The sequence below is a fragment of the Poecilia reticulata genome, chromosome 12, assembly GCF_904066995.2.
Source record: "Poecilia reticulata chromosome 12, P_reticulata-male-v2, whole genome shotgun sequence".
In the NCBI taxonomy this organism is placed as follows: Eukaryota; Metazoa; Chordata; class Actinopteri; order Cyprinodontiformes; family Poeciliidae; genus Poecilia; species Poecilia reticulata.
The window spans coordinates 527,434-547,617 of NC_088841.1; the positions used below are offsets into that span (position 1 = coordinate 527,434).

General features: G+C 41.7%; 1 protein-coding gene and 1 long non-coding RNA gene across 10 annotated transcripts in view; one reads left to right on the forward strand and one right to left on the reverse strand.

The window, feature by feature from the left end:
- LOC103473513 (multiple epidermal growth factor-like domains protein 10) overlaps positions 1 to 20,184 on the forward strand; it is a 232,232-nt gene that overhangs the window by 70,766 nt on the left and 141,282 nt on the right. The window lies entirely within an intron of this gene.
- On the reverse strand, positions 5,926 to 7,898 carry LOC145554294 (uncharacterized). Its single transcript, XR_014090316.1, has 3 exons — positions 7,316 to 7,898; positions 6,495 to 6,603; positions 5,926 to 6,428 (listed from the first exon to the last, which is right to left on the reverse strand). It is a non-coding gene; the product is annotated as an uncharacterized LOC145554294 (long non-coding RNA).

Below are 20,184 nucleotides of genomic sequence, written 5' to 3' on the forward strand. Positions count from 1 at the left end.
ATATTTGTGTCATTCTCAAAACTTTTGGCCATGACTGTAGAATAATGGAGTACAGGAGATACAGAATGAAAGATTGGACTGAATCAAGACATTGTCCAAAAGTTCAGTCTGGTGAACTAACTGGAAAGTTGCTAGCTAACCAGAAAATTAGATTGTATTTGTGCAAACCAATTTTCTCAAAAGATTCAATTAGTGCAACATATAAAAGACAGTGAAGTTACATTCTGTGATTGCAACCCTAAAATAACTTGATAAATTTAGTTTTTAAATGTGTATTTTTAATGCATTTAGTTGTACATAAACTAAAAAGAAAAGATATCTTGATATTAAAAGTTATATGTGAATAATGTATTTGGTCAAGACTTTTCCACAGTAAACAATATTCCTAAACTCCAAAATATTGTCAGCAAAATTTCTTTATTTTGTTCTGCATACAACTGCAGCAATATACTAACTATACACAAGGCTGTCATTACTTGACATAGTTGTGCTGTTCTGATGCTAATTTTTAGCATCAGAATGCTGGTTCTAAACTGACGGGACACTTTGGCATGCCCTGGTTAAATTTTTTCAGGAATTTTCTAGTTGGGGCATGCCATAGCAATGCATAGGGAGAACAGTTGCTGACTTGCAAAGCAAGTCAGTCACTGCCCTTGACTAGTGCACTGCACAAGGCAGTGCACTAGCATTAGCCTTTTACATAAAATAACCTATTAGTTAATTTTCATACTGAATGGAGTAAGTCAATGAAAGTGCGGTACAATTATATGAGCTTTTATTATCTTGTTTCCTCAAGTTAGTGCACCGCCATAGGCAGTGCAATAATATTAGCCTTTATTAGCATTTTCTCTCAAGTTATGGCACTGGCTTGCACAAACCAGTGCATTAGCTTTAGCATTTCACCTAAAATTAGCTTTTAGCCAATTTTCTTACTTATTAGCCATGTTTAGTATACTGAAGGGACTGAATCAATGACAGACAACAAGCTAATGATGCCCCACATTCTACTGACAGCAATCATGCTAACATTAGCATTTTGGCTAATTTCTCTTTATGAATTAATTTTCACAAATGAATGGTGCAAGTACAGCTTATTCAACATGATTCTGACTCTCCACAGGATTTTGACTACATTGCAGCTTTCTTTAGCATTAATGCTAATTTTTAGTATCAGAACGGTTGATTAAAAACCGACGGGCACACTTTGGCATGCCCCTATTAAATTTCTTCAGGAATTTTCTAGTAGATTTTTCTTCCGTCATCGTTAGTGCGGCTCGTACCGTTGCGTGCCCACCCACACACACAAGTGGTATCAAAACGTGCGGCTCGATGCAGAGAAGGGAGCTATTATTTTTATTGGGATTTGGAGTAACGACGGCGATGTAAAAAGCGAAAAACGAGCAAAATTTCCAACTGCTGAAATGCAGAGTGCAACTGACACCAACTGCCGCTTTTTTAGAGTGAGAAACGGAGTGGATTTTTGACCCGAAAATAATTTTGGAATTGCTCTCATGGCTGCAAAAATTGCTAAATTGATATAAAAGTTGGTCATGACATTAATACACATGCCTGCTCCGGTAAAATGTTTTCAAAATTTCTCTATGGCAGACGGTTTTCTGTCAAGGTGCTTCAGAGTGAAATCATGTGCCAGGCTCTGATCCATTCAATTTCCGACTTTTCTGAAAATTTCACAGCTTAGTGCACACCATTTTTCTCTCATCGCTGCTATTTCTGTGAGTGAGCTGCAGATATGAATTGCGGGACTATTGGAGAGGACAAATAGCCCTCACATACGCTTCAAACGGTTTTTGGATCGGCCTTACGGATCCTGAACGGGAAGCAGTTGTTCGGACTACTTTTTTCATTAAAACTGACTGGGTGTCTCATAAAGATAGAAATCTTTCTCCACCTTTCTGTCTCACACACACAGCAGTTGACTGAGGATTAATCACTATAGCAACATAATACAGAGAAAGGCAGAGCTGCTGGTTTGGACTACAAAGACTCTAGTTCTAACAATGGCGGAACACAATAATAAAGAGAGCAAAGCAGAATGTCAGAACTACAAACCTGGTGGAACACTCAATTCTTACAGAGGAGGACTGAGATGGCATTTAGAACTACTTGCTGTTTTGGGCATTATATAGCTGGATTAACCAAACCACTGTTACACATTGGATTAGTGTGGCCATTAAAATGAAGCTTACTGAAACTTTCAAAGTAAAAGCCTGCATATTCCTCTCACGTCAGTGCACCGCCATAGGCAGTGCAATAATATTAAGCTTTTTTTATGTTTTTTTTTCCTCAGGTTAGTAACTGTCTTTCTCCATCTATGTGTCACACACATGGCAGTTAGCAGAGGATTAATGACTATAGAAACAGAACACAGAGCAGAGGAGCTGCTTAGGACTACAAACACACCATAATTGTGGTTCTATCTATGGCCAAGACTCAGTTAAAAGAGAGGCCTGAGCAGCATGTCAGAACTACAACATGGTGGAACTGTCAGTTACTTTAGAGGAGGACTTGGCTGGTATTCAGAATTACTTGTGCTTTGAGCATTATATAACTGATTTAACCCAATCACTATTACACATGGAATTAGTGTGGCCATTTCAAATGAAACTTACTGAAAATTTCAAAATAAAAGCCTTGACAATTTTTACATAATGTAATTGCTCTTTTGGGCATTAGATAACTGGTTTAAACAAACCACTGTTACACATGGGATTAGTGTTGCCATTTCAAATGAAGCTTACTGAAAATTTCAAAATAAAAGCCTCAATGATTCTCTCAGGTTAGTGCACCACCTACGGCGGTGCAATAATATTACTCTATTATCTTTAATTCTCAGGATAGTGAACCGCCTTGCACAGCAAGGCAGTTCATTAACATTAGTGCAAACATTAGCATTTCACTGCCCCCCAATTTGCCCTGCACATTAGCCTTTTTCCTAAACTTAGCTATGAGCTAGTTTGCTTATTAATTAGACATGTTTAGTTTATTGAAAGGAGCATTACAAATTAAAACAACATGCTACTGATGCTTCACATGCTACTGCCAGCATTTAGGCTAACATTAGCATTTTGGCTAACTTTAACTCATACACAAATTTCAACATAGTGAATTGCTTATTAAGTCCATGCTACTCAACATGATTGAGACTCTCCACATGCTGTTGAGTACATTGCAGCTTTCTTTAGCATTGATTCTAATTTCGGGTCCAAATTGACGGGCACACTTTGGCATGCCCCGGTTAAATTTCTTCAGGAATTTTCTAGTTGGGGCATGCCATTAGCATTACATAGGGAAGAGGACATTTCACATGGAAGGCAGTGACTTTCATTACATGGAAATCACTGCCTTCCATGGCATGGCAGGCACCTATTGTAGAATGTCTCTTTATAGAGGTTTGGAACGTGATGTCACTGCTGTAGACGGAGGGATATCAGCACCATCTTTGGTGTCCATAAACATAGCCGACAAAAAGAAAATTTTTTTAATCCAAGTTACTTAAAATAATATAGCTATGGTACGAACTTGATGCGTTATTGGATGTAATGTCCGATCACATGACCGAAAAGGTAAAAAGATGGAAAACGGAATTTTGTTTCACTATTTTCCTGGAAACAATGCGAGGAGGCTAAGCTATCAGAGCTAGCGAAAAAAAAGCGAATGTCCTTGTATCAGCAGTTGAGACGTCCTGATATCACCTTCTCCAACATCCCCAGATACCTACAAGTTTCCTCCAGACATTTCCATTCTGGTGAGTGTGTAAATTCGCTTTGTTTCATCTGATGTTGTATCATAATCTTATGATACAACACCAGTTGTATCATAAGTTTTTGCTATGATTTTGTCTGGGTGTACTCATGTTCAGTTTCTGTTGAATTAATTTTAGTGGGTCAACCTTGTTTAGGTGGGGCTAATATTATGTAGCGTAGTCTGAGTTTTGTCAGTGGACATTGAGGTTATTCCATTATTGTGAAGTAAACTATTTAAGTTTTCTAGTGTTATCAAATTTACAGCATTAATACTGATTTGTGTTCTGATATGTCCTCTTCAAGGTAAACCGATGTATGAAATGGATGAGCTCAATCCAGACTGGGTTCCAGCGCTGAATATGGGTCACTGCAAGGTAAACGCCACAACATCAGACCGACATGGGTGTCAAAGAGGCAATACAGCAAGACCGTGGTGGATCGACAAGTTACTGAGACTGTTTTCATTATTTACCCCAGAAAGGTACAAAATTAAAACACAGTAGCGGAGGCAACAGAAGAGGAACAAGTTGGAGAGGCTGAGAAGGAAACGCCAGGAGAAAAGCTCAGCACCTAGACACTTTATGTTCCTGAAGAGGAACATAAACCATTATGTGTACAGTTGGAAGTGGCTGTTTTCTCACATTTAATAATTTAATGTGGTAAACATTAATGAAATGTTTGATTCAAGCACTTCACTTAAACAAGTGAAGAAATGAATCACATTTTAAGTAAAAATTTGATATTTAAAATATTTCAGTTAATAAACATACACGTAATGAAAGATTATATTTTTAAATAAATACATTTTTAAATACATTTTATGTAACAAACAGAGGACTTAGCTGGTATTCAGAACTACTTGTGTTTTGAGCATTATATAACTGATTTAACCCAACCACTACTACACATGGGATTAGTGTGGCCATTTCAAATGAAGCTTACTGAAAATTTCAAAATAAAAGCCTTGAACATTTTTACATAATATAATTGCTCTTTTGGCCATTAGAGAACTGGTTTAACAAAACCACTGTTACATCCAGGATTAGTGTTGCAATTTCAATTGAAGCTTAATGAAAATTTCAAAATAAAAGTCTCAATAATCCTCTCAGGTAAGTGATATTAGCTTGTATTATCTTTTTCCCTCGAGTTAGTTATAATATTAGATTAGAAGATAATAGAAAATATAATATTAAAATGTTTTCAAAATGTTGCTAGAGCTTATGCTTTTTTACCAGGGTCCTTGAGACCAACGCTGGGTGTCTCACAAGTATAGAAACTCTGTCTCCAGCATCCTGTCTGACAGAGAGAGCCAGCCCAGGTGCTCTCTCTTAATTGCCATAGCAACGGGTCCCAGACAGAGGCAGTGAGTAGTCTCACAAACAAGCACAGACAGGGCTCACAATGCATTGTGGGAAGAATAAATATCTTCTGTGACTGTTCATATTTTGCTTACATAAAATTAATTTTTCTCTGAATTTTTGAGTGTGAATTAAAATCCTGCCCTGCGACAGACTGGCAACCTGTCTAAGGTGACCCCGCCTCTCGCCCGGAATGTTAGCTGGAGATAGGCACCAGCAACCCTCCCGACCCCACTAAGGGACAAGGGTGAAAAGAAAATGGATGGACGGATGGAATTAAAATCCTTAGTATGAAGGTGAAAATGTTTAGAAATAAACAATTACCCACTGTCTATGTCTTTTATTTTGGACCGTGAGTGAGAACCACATGTGCGGAGCTTGTAGTCGTCAGTCTCGGACTGTATTTCACTATTCATGGGGTTCAGCCATTGTACTGTCAGGGTGAACCAGGTCAGCCATAGCACTATTGGTGATGGACCTGGAAAGCGTTTCCGTTATTGCTCTCTGGTGGTTAAGCATGTCAGACCTGCAGAGATGTGCTTCTGATACTACCAAAGGCAAATCAAGCTGTGTGAGCTGTGACTAAAATGCTAGGTCTAAACACAGGTCCATCCAGACGGCTTCCCGTGTCCCCCTGCAATGGCATGGCGCCCCCCCCTAGGGGGCGCACCCCACAGTTTGGGAACCTCTGCATTAAAGCAAGAACAAACAGACTAAAGAACAGTTTACACCCGGTAGCCATAAGGGCATTAAATACCTTCTAGTACTATTTATCATCCAATTTCGTTATAATCCATGTAGCTTTATTGCATGTGTGACCAGCAGGGAGAGATTTTTTTAAAAGTTATGAACAAGATGCACAGGAACCCAGATTGAACAGCACACAGTATTTTATTAACAATTTTCTTAAAACATTTCTTATTTTAAAAACATGGCTTCAGGCCTACTACTCGGTCCCTGAAAAGAAAGGGGGACATGTGCCATAAGGACAATTTCAATTATTAAAAAAAACATGCAATGCAAAAGAAAACAAATTAGTAAATCAAACCAAAAAAAGCAAACAAATGAGTAATTTCAATAATGCACAACAAAGACAAAATGTAAAAGAAAAAACGCTCCAAGCAATGGAACAAATTGTTGTTGTCTGGTTTCAGAGTCCTTTCAATGGGGCCAGAAGAGTCATGCCTCACCACACAGCCTGCCCAAGCGGCAACAGGTTTTGTCGAGAGCAGCCCAAACAAATACCGGCAAGACAAGACAGTAGAGCGTCCAAAGCGCTGCAGCTCCAAACAATACAATCAGGTGCCTGAAACAGAAAACCCATTACTGTGGATTCAGGTAAAATAAATCAAAATCTAAATAGGTAGCTTACCCATGAACACAAGCACACTGGGAGGAAGCAGGTCAGCAGGTGAGGACTAGATGGAAGCCACATGCCACAACAACCTCCTGCCGCAGCCGGTAACACCAGCAAAGCAACGCTGCAGAAACGCACGACAGGTGTGTTTGTTACTACCCAATAGTAAGTCCCGCCTACGCCTCACAACTCTTCGGACTCACTACTGCCCAGTTCTCTGTCTAACAGGTCCAGAAAATCCCCAAAACTCGGGTTTTACCCTAGAGATAGTTTGTGGAGAATTATCTGTTTAAACTGGGGTCGGAAAGGACTCGTCTAGCTCTGACTACCTTCAATCCAGAAGTTATGACCCTTTACAGTTGAGGAACAATCAGCTGAGTAGCCCTCACAGCTGCATAACCCCTACAACCACTCCTGTTAACGGTAGCTCCTCTCCTAAAATAACGGCACTTGCTAACGGCTAGATTAAGTTCAGTGACTTAGATTTAAGTCCCAGGGTCATTATTTTAACACTCACCAGAGGAAAACACAAAGCCACTCTGTCTCTAGAATCATGTATGTTAACTTTACCATATTTAGGAGAACCAACAATAATTAAGACTGACACAATTAAACTCACTGTTCACAATTCTCATTGGAAGTTTAGAATATAATTTTATTAAGCAAGCTTTAGCAGGGGCATGTGACAAGCAGGTTAATTTCCCAAAGGTTATGAAATAGGTAAAAATATAATAAAATTAAATTAAAATCAATCACATTCTATCCTTATTCTTATCCCTAACCTGTGTCACTAAGTTCACTGAGCGAGGCTTTGGGGGAGGCAGGTCAACTCATACCCGATGGTTCTTGGTCTCGGCAGCTGTAATCTTTAGATGTCCTTGGTCAGAGTCTTTGTTCAGCCGGAGCAAAGTCCTCTTTCTGAAGAGAAGTGGAGCAAAACTGTGCATTGTCCTTCTAACGTGCAGAGTTTTTGTCATTTAATGACCTCCGTCTCTTCTCCAAGTCGGCTGCGACAGGGTTGAGAGCGTTGGGTAGAGGCAGAGGAGTTGGTCGGATCTGGAACCAGGGTCGGTGGCTGGTGGAACTCGTCCCTTCTTGGCGGCGTGAAGTCTTTGAGCTTCCCTTGGTCCCGGGGTGTAGTCCTCTGCTGGTCTTCAGCCTGCTTCCTCTTGTTGACTCCTCTTCTGCGCCGCGGACGAAGAACCCCTTTCCTCCCCTGTGCTCCAGTTTTTAAGCCCTCTCAACTCAGGGCGGTCTACGGGGCAGGGCTGCGTTACTTTAGAACCTTCCCACTGCGTCTCACTGTCTGTGGAAAGTCCCAACCTTCCCCAACTCTCTTATGACTCATTCATACCTCATTACCACATCTACGGTACTTTCCTTGTTTTCCGTTGACCATCTGTTTCTGATTCTGCCGCGCCCTCGCCCCCGCTCAGTCCACACAGTTTCTCCTTCTAAGTCTTTCTTGTCTTACAAAACATAATCAATGTTTTACTTTGTCGACATATTACTTCAGTATGTTTCTTCCTCACTCATTATCTTTAATCTTTAATAATCAATGATTATTATACAACAATCAAGTTGTTCAAACCTCAATTTCCATAATGTATTATAACATTCAGCTGATTAAAAGTACAGAACATATATTTTTGATTATACCGTACAGACATTCCTTCATTGGCATGTGTATTATTATTTTAAACCTGTTACAAACCATAATCATCATTAAATCATTATACAAGGTTTACTGTTATTTCTCAAGCCTTTATTCCATTTTCTGCGTGTATCTGGACAGATCTCACATGCTTATACCAGGTTTCATGACAGTTGTTAGCACCCAAAAACCAACCACAATCCCAGCCACTGATTGCAAAACTGGCACTTACAATCTCAGATGAGCCGATCAAGAACACAAGCCAACATGTAGCAGCCGACATGTAGTGGGAGAAGCAAAGACACATGCACCTTGCAGCGGTGCATGTGTCTATAAAGCCATCTGCCCCACCCACCAATCATCGGTGTGCTTCTGGCTGCACCTGGTCCGCAGAGTGGGGGAGGGTGGAACACCATCCCACCACATTCTACCCCCCAGTGTTGCATCGTTGCCCCGACAATGGACCTGCACACTTCAGCACCAAGGACGAAAAATGGCAAACTGTGCATTGGAGACTGGCAGACTAGATCCTCCGGCATGACCCACAGGTTGAGGGAGGTGATGGACATTTGAATGCTGTCCAGCCCTGGAGCAGACAGTGCGACGCAAGGGTGGATGAACTGCGTCAGAAGTTTGAACAAAGTGACCATTTCCTGAAGCCACCTGTGGAGGCAACCTAAGGAACTGCAAAGGTGGATGGTACTGAAGTATCAGGGACCAACAAGCACAAATCATCCTCCAGAAAGTCATCTAACGCCCTTGTAGGTTTTAACTGCAGGGGTACAGGTGTGGACTCTGGCCCAATCCGAGCCTTCAGCATGTCACAATGCACATTTTGGGTTCTCTGCAAATCACCCACTGGAGTCACAGTATAAACTGGCCCTCTAGCTGTTGGAGCTCTCACGACCTGATGGATAACTGGGTTATGTGGGTTTTATGACGACCTCTAGTACTGTGATCACGCAGATAAACCAACTGTCCCTCCTGCAGTGGAACCTCCCGTATGCCCTGATCCTGCAGCAGCCAGCAAGTGATCCTGAGCATGATAAAAAGCCATAATTATCCTGGTCTTATGCTCAGCCACCCAATCCTCCACCTTACCTGGTACAGGGTCCCGAACACAAACCAACAAGAAATCCACAGGCAGCTGAGGTTCATGGCCAAACATAAGAAAAAATGGAGACTCACTAGTACTCTGATGAGGGCTAGTGTCGTAACATAAAAGTACTTATGGAAGACAGAAAGCCCAATCCCGCTTCCTAGACATTGGTAAAGTGCGCAGAAGGTTATGAAGTGTTCAATTAAAGCGCTCACACTGCCCGTTTCCAGCAGGGTAGTAAGGGGTAGTGTGTGACTTTTTAACCCCATTCAGGTTACAGAGCTGCTGAATTAATGCACTCTCAAAAGTCTGACCCCGGTCGGAATGAATGCGGCTTGGAACCCCAAATTTGAAAAAACCATTCAGTCAGCAAAACCTAGGTGACAGTAGCTGATTTCTGGTCCCGAGTAGGAACAGCAATGTTATATTTACTAAATACATCAGTAACTACAAGGTCATTTTCCAAACCATTCTGTGAAGGCTCTACCATGGTAAAACGTGGCAATGATCTCGTTTGGCCAAGAAGCTAACAGATGGCTCATGAAAGTGCCAGAGCTAGATGTTACATGGCACCATTGACACTCTTGTACCCACTGTTTAATATCATTAGACATCCTGGGCTAGTAACAGCGCTCCCTCACCAACTCAGTGGTGTGCTCCACACCCTGGTGTCCATGTCCCTGATGTAATTAAGTCAAAACATCCTGCTTAAGAACTGATGGCAAAACAAGTTGTAAAATCTCCTCACCACCATCTGACCAATGGACTTGACTGTACACCACACCATCTCTCTCCACAAGATGACCCCACTCTTTTAAGAAAACCAAGGACAGTTTGGGAAATTGCTGTTTTTCCTAGGAGTAGGATAAACCTGTCTCTTCCAAAAACCCAACATGTCCTTGAGGAGGGGGTCAGCTTCCTGCAAAGCACAAAGGTCAGATACAGAATGAGATGGCAGAACAGTCACCACAGATTGAGTTGCCAACACTGGAATAGGACATGGGGCACACTGAAGAGCCTCTGGGACAGAGGTGCATGACAACAGTTCTGCCAGGCTGGTACTTGATGTAGGCTGGCGGGAGAGTGCATCAGCATTGTTATTGCTGCATCCAGAACGATAATTTATATCAAAATCAAAAGCAGCAAGTTGAGCAGCTTAACAGTGCTCCATGGCACCAAGCACCAAGCTTGGCTGAATGAAGGTAACTCAAAGGGTTGTTATTCGTATAGACCATGCACCGGTGGCCCAAGAGATATAAACTTCTCGGCCATAGCCCAAATGGGCATTAAAATTAATGCTAGGAACTCCAGCTTCATAGAGCTATAATTAGTCATGTTGTGCTCTGAAGGTTTAAGGCCTCGACTGGCATATGCAATGGGCCTCACTCCATCCTCTGTTTCCTGTGACAATATTGCCCCAAGTCCACTGTGATTGGCATCCGTCTCTAGAATGAAAGGACTTGAAAAGGCAGCATATGCCAACATTGGTGCAGACGACCTGGACATCACACTCTGATGTAAAGGCCGATTGAAAAGCCTGTCCAGACCCCTTCCTGGACTTTGTGCCCACTTGTTGTGCCACCAGCCTATGGAGAGGACCCGCTAGCCTAGCAAAACCCTCCACAAAGCACCTGTATTAGCTTGCAAAACCCAAGAATGAGTGAAGCTCTGAAACATGTGTGGGATGTGGCAATTTAGCCACTGCTTCAGTCTTGGCAGGGTCTGTGGCTACACCTTTATCTGAGATAAGGTGCCCCAAGTATTTAACCTGTCACTTGAAAAAATAACATTTTTCAAGTTTTACCTTCAGACCTTCCCTCTGAAGCCATGCAAGGACAGCTTCCATATGCTCAAGGTGCTGCACTGAACCTGGAAACACAATATCATCAAAATACAAAAGAAGGGACTGACACTGTTGGTCCCCAAACATCCTCTGCACAAGCCATTGGAAGGTACTTGGCGATTCACAAAGCCCAAAGGGCATACAGTTCCACTCAAATGGCGTACAAAAATAAGTTTTTAACTCATCCTATTCTGATACAAGAGCCTGATTGTACCCACTGGTTAAATCTAGAGTGGAAAACCATTGGGCCCCAGAAAGATGGTCCAGGCTTTCCTTAATGAGAGGCAATGGGAAAGCATCTTTTCTCATCTTGCTGTTAAGCTGATGGTAATCCACACGCATACGCAGGCTGCCATCTTTCTTCCTAACAAGAACGATGAGAGAGGCATGAGGGCTACTGCTTTCCCTTTTTACCTGATTCTGTAGGAGCTGGTTGATGTGCAACTTGACAGCCTCATTCTCTGAAGGAGGTATGCCTCTGTACCTCTCCCGGACCGGAACCTAATCCAACAGGGGAATGTCATGAGAAACCAGATTAGTGCACCCCAAGTCACCTGCATGGGCTGAAAAGACAGAGCTGTACTTCTGTAAAAGCAACAGAACTTGCAGTTCAGTTTCTGTCAATGCAGACAAGTCAACAGATTCAATCAGGTTCTGCTCTGAACCAGTGTCTCCTGACATTTTCTCTCCTTGTGTGGTCACCTGGGCCCAGTCAAAGAAATACAGTCTTGATTTGTCTGACTCTTTTCTTGCCACAGAACCATCTTATGAAACTATCAGATCAGAGACAGAACTCCACAGATCTGAAAATGTATTTCCTCTTCCAGGTTCAGATTTGACCAATTTACCAGCTTCCAGAGAGGAATTCATTGCTGCACAAAATCAGGACATGTCTCTGGTGAAATGTCATTCTTCTATTCTTACCCAGGAGGAAGCCCAGGGGAAGAAGGTGACATATGTGGTTGATGATGATCTCCTATTGAAACGCTGGGCTGGTGAAAACTCGGAAGACTGGAGTGCCATTTATAAGGTGGTTGTGTGGACAATGTACCACATGCAGATGCTAGCATTAGCACATGATCATCCACTGTCAGGGCATTTGGGCATAACTTTTGGCCAGGTCTCAAGTTTGATGTTTCACATTATCGTTGTACCTGCCATGTTTACAAAGTTGCTGGCAAGCCAAACCAGATTATACCCCCTGCTCCTTTGTCCCCAATTCCAGTACTTGGTGAACCATTTGGAAGAGTGATTGTGGATTGTGTAGGACCTTTGCCAAAGTGAAGAAGTGGAAACCAGTTCATCTTGATGACAATGTGTGCTTCCACCAGGTTTCCTGAGGCCGTGCCCCTTTGGAGGATTACAGTTCACATGGTCACCAATGCTCTGGTAAAGATTTATCAGTATTTGGTCATAAGGCTGTTCAAATGGACCAGGGCACCAATTTTCAATCTAGGACCTTTGCCCAAGCACTGAAACAGTTGGGTGTAGAGCATGCCACCTCGAGCTCTTACCATTTTCTTACCAATTTTCTCTGAAAAGAAACTGGAGAATTTGTTGCAGGTGGCATTAGATTGAAATTCAGGTGGAAATGTCATCGGAGGATTTGTGAGCCTGTCAACAGTAGGAAATAAAGCTCGAGCATTGTTAATATTTTTGTTTATGACATCTGCAAAGAAAGCCTCTCTTGCATGTTTTAATGTTGTGTGATAGTTACGTAGTCTTTCCTTGTAGATGTCGTAATAAACGTGCAGTTGAGTTTTACGCCATTTCCGTTCAGTCCTACAGCAGAGTTGTCTTGTAGATTGAACTGAACTATTTCTCCATGGAGACTTCTTCCTACCAGTCACAACTTTCACTTTAATGGGGGCAATGTAATCAATGATATCTGAAAGTTTGCACTGAAAATCATCTACCAACTGACATGAGGTCAGGGGACCTCTAAATGTCCTTAAAGACAAGCTAGTCTCACCCCCTCACTCTGTAAAGACGAGAGAGCGCCATCGGGCAGTTTGCTCCCTTGCTCAGAATGCCTTGGCTTCAAAACAGGTCAAGATGAACAAACACTATGACCTGAAAGAGTTTCACTCTGGTGATAAGGTTTTGATCTTGCTACCCATCCCTGGCTCTCTTTGAAAACAAAGTTCTCTGGACCATACAAGGTAGAAAAGAAACTTGGTGAAACAAACTACATTATTCAAACTCCTGATCGCCGCAGCAAGACTAGACTTTGCCATGTTAATATGATGAAACTGTATCATTCAAGGGGGACTTGAATGATACAGAAAAACAGCTTCAACCAAAAGTCAGGTTTCCCGTGTAATCTGTGTTTCATTTCAAATTCTACTGAGGAGGATGTGGTTATGCGCAAAGATCCGCCACAAGTTGCAAGGCTTAGTAATAGCGAAATACTGGCTAACCTGTCTAACTATATGTCACATTTATCAAGTAACCAAGCAGAGAACATTAAAAGACTCACATCAGACTTCCAATGTCTGTTTGAGGATATTCCTATTCAAACTGGTGTGGTGTCTCATGACATTGTTCTTGCCAATCCTGCACCTATGAAACAGAGAGCATATCGTGTCAATCCCACAAAGAGGGAGGTCATGTAAAAGAATGTTGAGTACCTTGTTAAAACTGGACTTGCCATTCAAAGTTGTACCCCATGGAGTTCTCCATGTTTATTAGACATGAAGGCTGATGGAAGTCCAAGGTTCTGCACAGACTTTCATAAGGTGAATGCTGTAATAGTCCTTGATGCACACTCTCTACTGCTCTCTCTCTATTGAAGACTATATTGATGAAATTGGACCAGCCAAATTTGTCACTAAACTCGACATGCTAAAAGGGTATTGGCAAGTACCTCTAACAAAACAGGCTTCTGACATTTCAGCTTTTGTTACATCGGACAGTTTTCTCCAGTACCTTTTGGACTGTAATGCTCCGGCTACTATATGTAGCCGGAGCCAGTTAGTTAGTAGCCGGCTAGTAAATAAAGTACTGGGAGATGTGCTAAACTGCCAGGTAGATCTAGATGACATTGTTGTATACTCAAATGACTGGTCTAACTATCTCGTTGCTTTGCTTGAGGTTTTCCAACGCCTCTCAGCTACCTCACTAACACTGAATCTTTCAAAGTGTGAGTTTGGTACAGGTACCATTCTCTATTTTTGCCAACAGGTTGGTCTGTCCTAAAATCAAAGTCATTTCTGACTTTCCAGTTCCTTCAATCAATCAATCAATCAATCAATCAATCAATCAAATTTTATTTGTACAGCATATTTCAGCAGCAAGGTATTTCAAAGTGCTTTACATCATTAAACACAAAAACACAGTCATGTAACATCAAGTCAACAATCAAAAACATTAAATTTCCTGCTGAGTCAAAGTTCTGCCCTTATGGGTACCTCATAAAAGACAAAGGGGGGGAGGGACTCCAATCCGCACCCCTTTTCAAACAACGGGGGAAGAGGGGTTACTACAACCCTTACCCCTTTTCAACAACAGAGGGGACTCCAACCCGCACCCCTTTTCAACGGGGGGCGGGGGGTTGAAACCTGCACCCCTTTTCTTGCTAGCGCTTGAACCCGGGTTGGGATTCATAAGCAACTCTAAACAGGTGGATTTTAAGTCGAGATTTAAAACCCAGTGATTTAGCTGTTTTACAGTTTTCTGGAAATTTGTTCCAAATTTGTGGTGCATAGAAGCTGAATGCTGCTTCTCCTCGTTTGGTTCTGGGGATGCAGAGCAGACCAGAACAAGAAGACTTGAGGGATCTGGAAGGTTAATACAGCAACATCAGATCTTTAATGTATTGTGGTGCTAAACCATTCAGTGATTTATAAACTAAAAACAGTATTTTAAAGTATTCTTTGAGCTACAGGGAGCCAGTTAGGGACTTTAAAACTGGTGTTATGTCTCTATCTTCCTGGTTTTAGTGAGAACGCGAGCAGTAGCGTTCTGGATCAGCTGCAGCTGTTTGATTGATTTGTTGGACAGACCTGTGAAGACCTTGTTGCAGTAATCAATACAACTAAAGATAACCAGGCAGAGGATGAGTTTCTTTAGATCTCGCTGAGACATAAATCCTCTAATCCTGGAGATGGGAGCTCTGTCTATTCCTGCAGATGCCAGGATTCTACCATTGCTTTTGCAATAACTTTTCTACAGTAGCTGCACCTTTAACAGCTTTGACCAGTCCTTCTATTTAGATGCATCCCTGCTAAAACACACCCCAGACAAGAGGTTGACTTCCCTCATCAGCAGCAACTCAGTTCTATAGAGGCTTATAATGAGTCAATGATCCAGGTGTGTTAGATGAGGAACGCGTCTAAAGTTGCAGATGGTAGCTCTGGAAAACTAGACTTGGGCGGCCATAGCATAAATATATGAAAATACAATGTTAAGAATAAATTAAACAACACCTCGTATTGTTAAATATCGCTTTGGAGCGTCTGGTTAGGAAGCGCATTCAAAACCTTTGGTTGAAATGGTGCGTTAAATTCAAGTCTCCATTACAGACCAGAGAAAACTAAAGAGAATGCAACGTTGTGTTCATCCATTTGAGGAGCCGGGAGTTTATCTTGAGGAAATAAATGACGAAGCAGAAGTTAATTAGACTGTAACATGCGCAGTCCGCTGCTCAACCACTGTGGACGCGTCTCCGCCGCTGCGAAGAATTAAAAACCGCTGGAAGTAACTCATTCAGCGGATTGAACAAATGGAGCTTCTTGGTGCACGTTACCCAGGAGAGCGGCGTCCTGGAGGAGCGCTGCAGACGTAACATCTGTCCGTTTCGGAGAAGCAAAACCACGCAAAAAAACAAACAAAAAATTCTGGTAAAAGCGCACACCCCGACCGCGCAGGGTAAAACACTCACAGAGTTCAATTGAACTGTTTGAATCAGACAGATCCAACTGACTGATGAATTAGCGCAGATTTTTCTGCAGATGGGGACCAGAAGGAAGTGCGTTCAGACCCCAGTGTGTGAAGTGATGCTAATTTAAGTGAAGTCGCTTAATTTAATTTATTATAAGTTATTGGGGCCACAGTCAGTGGTTTTTGTCACTACGGAGAAAAATGTAGATGCATTTATCTGCTTAATTTGTGATGGGATCTGGATTCATTATGTTAATATGATTGTAATTTCACGGATAAAAATAGTACATGACCGATTTTTTTTATATTGTCGGTCAAGATGAAGGATAACAAAAAAAGTCTAGCGCGACCTGCCGCCCTGACACCAACACACACATCTTCATTCACAGTCTTACTTGTAAATCGATGTTTCTTTTCTTGGACATTTTGAAGTTAGCTTGTCGACGTCTCAGTTTTATTCGCTGGGAAAATCAATCAGCAGCTTGAGGTGACTCTGCTGCTCTCTAGTGGCGAGAAGCCGTAATGTTGGCTGGTAACAATCGGAATGCATTATGGGAGATGTAGTTTGTAGTCAATTCATGCTCAAAGCCTATTTTAAGTCAATCATGGGCCTATAAAACGCTGGGGGGGCCACATAAAATGACATGGCGGGCCACATATGGCCCGCGGGCCTTGTGTTTGACACATGTGATCTAAAAGTTGCAGTCTGGAGGACTGTACCTGGGCACTCCTGATTTGTACCGCCAATGTGGCCCGTTGAGGGTGGTCAATATGCTGAAGTGGCCCTCGGTGAAATTGAGTTTGACACCCCTGTTCTAAACCTTTTACTTGGTTTGACGAATGTCGGCATGCTTTTGAACATCTTAAATAATTGCTCTCTTGTCCTGTTCTTTCTGATCCAAATGTCAATCTACCTTTTAAGCTGGACATAGATGCCAGTTCTGTTGGGGCATGAGCTGTGCTTCTGCAGGACGATAAAGATGGTATAGAGCAGTGTTTCTCAACCTTTTTCGGCCCAGCGCCCCCCTAGCCTTTATCCAGGTCCCTCACCGCCCCCACCAAAGAATTTGTAGGCTACTTTGCACTGACAATTATTTTATTATTAATGTTACTATCATTATTGTAGATGTTTTGAATCGGCGCACCGATGTTTTCCCGTACACTTCAGCGCGCCTTACGGGGTAAATGTAGCGAGTTTTGCACTAAATGTATCGGCGTCTGGAGGAGGGGGGCTGGGGGGGAGGCGTATGTTTCTACGCTCCTTCGTGGGGGGGCGCCGATTTATGTTTTCGCATCCACCTGAATAATGTGTAGTTGCGCCAATGCCCATGGCACTTCAACAATATTACTTTACCTTTTATCTGGAAATAGTGTCTGTTTATTCTTGCCATACAGTCTCTGTATTAATTATTGCTCGAAAGGTCTTGCCATACCAGTTTATTCCTCCGTATTTACTTTAGTTTCTTAGTTTATTCTTGCATTTTGTTCTTCATTCATTTCCATTTAGTTTCATTTGATTAGTTCTATCCTCTCTTGGTTTATTGCTATGTCCAGTTTAGTTTCTTTCCTGTTGCTAAATCATTATCATTTATTGACCATCAGTAATCTTCACTCATCACCTGCTGCGCCTCCTAATCATCATGTTTCACATCATGTGTTGATTTTTCACTGTTCAGCGTCGGATTCTATGTTTTTATGCCATAATTCACATCTAGTTCGTCGCTCCGTTTTGCCCGCTTCTCATGTTTCAGAATTTTGCGCAATGTGCGCGCCGTTTTTTTTTTTTTTTTTTAACTCCCTAAAGTGCAGGTCGGTCGGGAAACATATCGATGGGGAAAAGGCAGACTGACATGAACCTTTTAAAACAACAGAAACAATTTCGGTATTCTGATTATTGAAATATAAAAGTGTTGTGGTACCGTGGTTCCATCAAACCCGTTTCATACCGGACCACTTGCAGCTCCAGTGTTAACGCTATAAAATGAACGCTCTCTATCAGTGGTATCACCCCATGGAGGGATTTCTTGATTTAAATGGGTTCATTTTTCAGAGGGATACAAAGTGAGGGTATCGTGATTTTAGTAATTACATGTTTATAAGAACGATTTTCTGTCGTCCTTCCATGGAAACGGGCAGCTTTCAAATGGAAATAAGACACTTTTTAATATAAATTGCTGCTTTGACATGATCACAGAACTGCAAAAACATATGTAGCTACATAAATACTAGACAAAGTGAATCACAGCAGCGTAATAAGCCGGTGTAATGCTGAACTGATGCGGAGCTGCGCCATGAAGCTACAAACACTGAATAGAAGAAGAAGAAGAAGAAGAGCTGCCATCAATACAGTTGCAGCCAAGCATGATTTAATGTTACACAATACAGTTTTACCAAGTTGCTCAAAGTCTAAACTGGCATTGTTGTGCATTTAAGGTGTAAAGTTTACCTTCAACTAAACGCCCCCCAAAGGCATCCCAGCGCCCCCCTTTGGTAAAAATGTCCGCCAGCGCCCTCTGCTGTCCTCTGAACGCCCCCTGGGGGGAGGTACCGCCCACGTTGAGAACCGCTAGTATAGAGCATGTTGTGAGTTACTTCTCGAGGAAGATTAATCTTCATCAAAGTAGATATTCTACTATTGAAAAGGAAACTCTTGAGTTATTCTTGGCATTGCAGCATTTCGAAGCTTATCTTGGATTGAGTGTGGAACCCATAACTGTCTTCATGGTTATGGGTTCCACATAACTTTCTGGAAAGAAAGACGCACTTGTCTTTCTCTCCAGGCTATATAATCAAAATCAGAGACGTATGCGGTGGGCTTTAGTTATTCAGCAGTACAACCTCAAGATCTGCCATAAAAAGGGGTCTGAGAATGTGTTGGCAGATGCTTTGTAATGTGCACTTTAGTCTTTTTTTTTCTAGCTTTGAGCAGGACTTATAAGGGTGTGGGTGTCATATGTCTGCCAGGCTATTTGTTTTCTTCCCCCTCCCCCTCCTTTTGTTTGTCTTTTCACAGGTAGCAGGGAAACTGGTGTCAATCTCCCCTGATTGGATTCTCTCCAACCAAGTCCAAGTTTTTCAAGCAGGCCTTATATAAGCAGCCCACCTGGGGAACTGAGTCCTTCTCCACCTGGCTGGCTAGCTGACACGTCTTGTTGTTGGTGCTCTATGTGTAAAGGTTTGTGTTGGGAGTTAGAGGACTAGGTAATTTTGGGGTACCCTGTACATTCCCATCACATAGGTGTTTTTCTGTTAAATACATTAGGTAAATAGGTTGGTGCCACCCATGTAAAGTTTTGGTGAAACTATTGTTAAATCAGGTTTGCAGGGATTTCTTTTCCGTTTGTTTTATTTAGCATAAACTGTAGTTATGTCCTGTTTTGTTTCATTAATTTCTTTGATTTGTCCCTTTCTCCCTCACAAACTTTGTACGAGCCTGTTGGCTCGTACAAACTGTACGACCTCGTATTTTTGTTGAAAATAAATCCCATTTTTTTGTCACATTCACCTGGACTCTCAAATTTTTGTGGTTGTCGTGTCACTCCCCTTCTCCACACGAGGTATTTTGCTAACAGATAACTCCCTGAAATCAGCTACCAAATGGAAATAAAAATATTAAAATACACAAATTTAACAATCTATTTTGGTTCAGCAGAACACTGGTTTTACAAGATGTTAAAAAGTGCTTCCCTCATGTTTAAAAAAAAAAACTTGCAAAAGTGAGAATATTTTAATATTTTAAAAGGAAATGCTCATTTTAAAAATGTTGAACATCAAAATACGTCATAAAAAACTGCAAACATTAAAAGTTTGAGCACATTTCTTAATAATCTTCAACTTTTTTCATTTCCAATTTTTCCAACTGTCACATACATCTCCATGTTAGGGTTTTAGTTCTCATCCCTTCATTCCCCCTTGCCCTTCAGCGCCATTTACTTTGCATTACCAATAATGTGCGAAGTTTGTTTCAGATTTTTCCTAAAGGAATATCTGATTCGGGTCACAGAGCAATTAGCACATTAAGTCATTTAATTCTTTACGAGTTAGCAGGTGTAACTGGCTGCAGTTAGCTAGTTTCTTTTCTATGTTTCTGTGAAGCATTGTATCCTTGCACCTTAGTCAACCAGGTGCAGACAAAACAATCAGGAGATATTTCTCCTGTTTCAGATTGCTCAGTGTCCCTGAACTTTGTGCAAAGATTCAAGTTATTTATTTATATTTTGGGAAGACG